Raw genomic sequence first — 5,738 nt, 5'->3', positions numbered from 1 at the left:
TCGGCCATTGAGATAGGAGCGGAACCACTGCAAAGCAGTGCCTCCGACCCCCAATGCCGCTAGCCTATCCAGAAGGATACCATGGTCGATGGTATTGAAAGCTGCTGAGAGGTCCAGAAGAACCAACAGGGATGCACTCCCCCTGTCCTTCTCCCTGCACAGGTCATCGTACAGGACGACCAAGGCAGATTCAGTACCGTACCCGGGTCTGAAGCCAGACTGAAATGGGTCCAGATAATCAGTTTCATCCATGAGTGCTTGGAGTTGTCCGGCACTCCTCCAACATCTTGCCCAGAAACAGGATGTTGGCCACTGGTCTATAATTAGTGGCCATTTCTGGATCCAGGGATGCCTTCTTTAGGACTGGCCGGACTACCGCCTCCTTTAAAGGGGCAGGAACCGGCCATCCCTCAGAGAGGCATTGACAACCTCCAGGATCCAGGTCCCTATCCCGTGCTTGGCTTTCTTAAGTAGCCAAGATGGGCAAGGGTCCAATAGGCAAGTGGCGGGACATACTCGTCCAAGCACCTTGTCCACATCATCAGGCCGCAATAACTGAAATTCATCAGTTATGATTAATAACTGGACCAGATGGCAACATTGGTATCTCCCCAGAAGCCTCTGAATCACTAGTAGAGTCTAGCTCGTGACGCATCTGAGCAATTTTCTCCCTGAAATGCTTGGCAAAGTCATCACAGTGGGCCTTCGAGGTGGAACCAGATCTTTCTTTCTGATCTTGGGCCTTTCTCAGTGTCCATCATCTCCATCCAGTGGAATCCCAGGCTGAGAGGAGACTGAGTTAATAGCATGCTTGAACCAAAACTTAAAAGAGAGACACGGGGAGAGAAAGCTTCAGGAAGTATCTTGGAGTTTTCGTAGAATTATGTCAGATTGGGCCTGGTGCATTGAAAGTATAACTGAAGAAGCAGCTCCTGTAGGTCAAGGATTTACTTTGTAGGACCTTTGGGATAAGCGGCACCTGGGCAGGTGGAAGAGCTCTTCCTTCCACCCCTGGTGTCTCAACCACAGTCTGGAAGGGACCTTGCATGGCTGCTCTGTGGGAAAATTAATCAATCACCGGTTTAAAGCCATGCTTGAAGAAAAAGCTGCAGAAACATGATGCCAGAATGTCTCCTGGCAACTCACCCTCCATCTCTGCTTTGCTCGTATTCAGGGTTGGCCATGGACCTCTCACTTATTCATCTTATTTTTTATTTGTAGCATTCATAGATCATTAAGTATAAGCACATTCCCAAGTGGCCACTTCACTTAGTTCACCACCTCTAACAAGCCCTACCTGGTCTCTATCGTCCCCTCTTTCTCCTGCGTGGGATTTCTTCCTCCACTGTTATTGCCACATCCCTTCTCAAAATGTACCGAGGCTCTTCACCATTATTCACCTGCTTTTAATGCAGGGACATCTACCAGAGGATAAAATATGCACCTATTGCATTCAAATGCACACATACTGTACTTATAACGCACTTGGAATGAAAGGCATGCCAGCAGAAACATCGTGGCAATAGAAGCGGTGCATTATAAATAAATAACTTAACCTTCCCTGGATCATTTTAGCATCAGAAAGTTCCATGTACCTGTCAGTGGTCTGGATCTCTTCCAAGCCTCCTCATGGTTGAAACTCAGTAGAAAGTCACCTGTTTTGTGGGTTCAGGTGCTGGAGAAATCAGTCCATGTGCAGCTGTCTGGCAGAGAAGGGGATTTGCCTGGTGCTGACTTCTGTACAGCATAGAATGTGTTTGTTTCTGGTTGTCTCTCGTTCCACCGTTAGCTGCAAAAACTGCTCACAGCCTGTCTGGTTTGGCTGTTAGGAGAGCCTGTATGGTCTGTCAGGCAATGTTTTTTCAGAGGAAAGGTAACTGCACTTCAACCATATATCAGGAATATTTTCTTGAGCTGGTTCTAGTTCTGTACCTTACAAATATGCAGGGAATATTAACTTACGTTCTTCCAAATACCTGGTGATGCCTTCCATGGGATAAACTCTTCATGGACAAAGAGAAAAGAGAGTTGGCAGCAGAGAAAATGAGAGGCTGAGAAATTTAGATATTTGATGCACACATTATTAAATATTGTCATGTATAATACTGTGTCTCAAACTCAGGAAGCAGCAGAGATGTTATTTTAGTCACCATGAGCAGGAAGACGAGCACTGTCCCTGAAGGATATATTGACCAGAGATGTGAAGATCAGGCTGGAATCTGGTTCCCTGCTTCTCGCCAGATTTCTTTCCCCTGGCCAGCAAGTAAGCTGAGCGGAGATCGAGTCTGTGAAGCCTCCAAAGCACCGCGGTTCCTTTGCACCGTGAGCACAAAGCAAGCAATTCTTTGCACAAAGTATGCACAGCCTGCAACTCACATGAGTGGAAGCAGAACGCCACACGCACAGGGGGTGTGCAGGAGACGTGTGCACGAAGTTGCTTCCTGCCAGGTGCCCACACGGAGGCCTGGTGTGAGGAAGATGCAGGGCAGAGAGGAAGCAGGCCGGAGCCTGGGGAGTTAAGCTGAGGAAATCCAGTGGATTCCCACCCTCAGACCAGATTCCCTGCACGTCCCTGCTGCTGGAGCGTGGTCATATGAAGGAAGCAAGTGTTCCTTCATAAGCGCCAAGTGCCACAGCACCGGCCTCCCCCAGCTTTGGCCAAATCATCTCCCACTTCGGCTGCTTTCTAAAAACCTCAGCGAAAAGCAAAGGTTTCTCCTGCCCTGCTTCCTGCACTCCGAGCACTATCAACTAGCAGGGCAATGGAATCATAGAATCAGAACAGAAGAGCTGGAAGGGCCATGAAGGCCATCAAGTCCAACCCGCTGCTGTTGCAGGACACCAAGTCATGCCACCCCACTTGGATGGCTGTCCGGTTTCTTTTCGAATGTCTCCAGTGTGGGAGAGCCCCCCACCTCTCCAGGCAGCTGGTCCCACTGTCATATTGCTCTGGCAGTGAGGAAGCTCTTCCTGATGTCCAGCCTGAAGCTGGGTTGTCGCAGCTTGACCTGATTATTCCATGTCCTGCACTCTGGCACCAGCGAGAAGAGGTCTTACTATTGCACAGAGTGAGTGAGCTCAAGCGCAGCTGTCTGCCGTCCCCTTTTCTGCACGCTGCTGATGCTCCGGCTTTGCCTGGTTGTTGGCTGCCACGGCGGGCAGGCTGCCTTCTTCTGGGCCACCCAGGAAGGCCTCGGGGCAGAGGGGAGGGGAAACCTGCTGCTGGCCAGGTGTGATCAGGTGGAAAAGCATCATTCTGCAGCAGCCCCCCAGGTAGCTGTGATGGGGGACCAAGAGCAATGTGATTGGCTCTTGGCTGCAGGTGCAAGTGGGTGCAAAGGAGAAGGACCAACCTGGCCCAGGCCTGCAGATTGCAGCTGTATGCTCTCCTACTCAGGAGCAAGTCTCATTGAGTTCAACCGGACTTGTTCCAGGCATATGTGAAGCCTAGGATTCGCATAGTGCCGAAATATTTCTTGGTGGTTAAAGAGGATTTTACTGGTAGTTGCTGCAGAAGAGGTTCCTCACAGCAGTGGCAGATAAAAAGCTAGGAAGCCCTCAAAGGGCACCAGAAAAAGATCAATTATTTCTGAAATTGGTTGGCAGCTTGAGCCTTTCCATCTTTCCAGCACTGCGTGCATCTGCTCTGCGGGGGCCATGCAGCAAACCAGAGTGGCGCAGCTAAGCAAAATGCGTTCTCTTCTGCATAACATCCATCACAGCCCGTGTATTTTCATTTAGCCTCTCTGACAGCAACACCTTGCAGCAAAGCAATTTTGGTTTCATATTTCAATCCGTTCAACAGCCGGAGAGATCACTTTCTATAACGGGGGCTTTAGACCCAAGCTCGTGACATCACAAGGTGCACATTTTTGTCTTGCTGGGTTTGACAAATAAAAATATGTCATGCAATTGTCACTCCAGGTGCCCATATATTCTTACGATGTGATCCCTCCCAGTACTGCTACTTTTCTCCCTAAATTTCGGCTATCTGGATATCCATTGATATGCCTGTGTCCCCCCTGTTGCATCAGTCTCGGCTCTAGACTTCTGCTCCCCCCTTTGTAGTTCCTCTGCGAGGGTCTGGATGTAAAGGCAAACCGCTGGTCCTCTGCCGCAGTGGATTGCCTTTCAGGGCCACGCATCCTCCGCGAGCCCGAGGGATGCTCAGGGTCATTGGAGTTGCCTCTTTCCTCCTCCCACGCTGCCCCGGGGACACTGCAGGGCGGAATGAGGCTCCTCCTTCCCCAGCAACCAGTGCGAGCTGACTTTGGCTTGCGGCGGCCATCACTGAGCCCTGCGCTGTGCAAGCAGGGCCCGCGCCCTGAAATGCAGCAGAGAGGGCTGTGGAGAGGACCAGGCACCTGTGCCTCCTGCTCTGGAGGTAGCCTTCCTTTGCTTGCCCTTGCCTGAGGGGCCTTCTCTTGATGGTGCCCAAGGGGAAGGCTCTCCTGTGCAGGTGGGAGAGGCCGCACTCCGCTGAGGGGTGATGCCCATCACGCCGGCTTCTGCTCAAGCAGAAGTCACTGGGGCAGGAGGTGGGAAGAGGCTGCGCTCGCCAAGCGACACTCTTGCCCTGGGGGTTTCCCCATGGTGTGCTGTCTGAGCTCGGGTGACACAACAAGCAACCGTGGTCAGGAAAACCCTAGAACAGACCATAGTTTCTTCTTGTGGTTCTCAATCGCAATATGTTGCAGTGGTACATCACCATGGTGGGGTTTGGACAACACCACAAACAACCACTGATAACGCTCGACATAACAATCATTGGTAATTCTCATGGGTAATGATCATTGGTAACAATCAACAGTTGTTTGTTGTGTCATGCAAATGCAGTTAGTCTCTCTCTCTCTCCCCCGTCACATTTCTGTCATAGTAACCCATCATTCCCACCATGACCTCTTCCTTACAATTCCGCTCCTTTCTATTCATGCCTCTTCCATTTTAAAACCTGGAATCAGTTTGTAAGTTGCTTCTACATTTGGCCTGAGTAATTATCAATATTTTAAAGACAGAGGCAGTATTCTGCATCTGAGATGTTGCATCTCAGTCATCATAGAATCATAGATTAGTAGAGTTGGAAGAGGCCATGAAGGCCATCGGGTCCAGCTCCTGCTGTTGGAGGACACCAATTTACACCACAATTTCTGCATGAATTCTGTTGCTCTTGCCACTTCTGGTGCAACATCCCCTTCTTCCCTCTGGAATTAGGATAATTATGAATCTCCTCCCTCCCACAAGCACTTTGCTCAAAGGATCATTTCAACGCACAGGGAAGCAAAAACACTGGTGGTATTGTTAGGAAGAGTTCTGAATAATCCCATGAAGGGCATGTCCTCCTGTGGGCTTTCCAATTTCAAAAATCTCAAAGTGAAGGGCTTTTTTTCCTCTTCCAAAGGTCAGCTTGTATGGTGTTTCCGAAACAATTTCATATATTTGTTTCAAGGTGTCTGACTCACATTCCTTTCCAGTTTACACAAGCTGAATGAAGGGCCAATGGTCATTCTTGAAATTTTTCTGTGGACCATTTCTACGTATATGCTTCCTACCCATCTGTACAAGCACTTTTTATAGCCCGCTTTATAATTCACGAACTTTATAATTCACTATAATTCACTGTGCCTTCCATTATAAAACAACCGTGTGCATGTTTAGCCATAAGACGTCTGACAGCTTCCAGCGTTCTCCAGGCAACATTGTGTCCTTGTTTATATGCAGGATTTCTGTTGTTGTTGTTG

This window comes from Varanus komodoensis, unplaced genomic scaffold, assembly GCF_004798865.1.
Source record: "Varanus komodoensis strain SLA01 unplaced genomic scaffold, ASM479886v1 scaffold31, whole genome shotgun sequence".
NCBI classification, from domain to species: Eukaryota; Metazoa; Chordata; class Lepidosauria; order Squamata; family Varanidae; genus Varanus; species Varanus komodoensis.
This window is presented reverse-complemented; position numbering follows the sequence as displayed.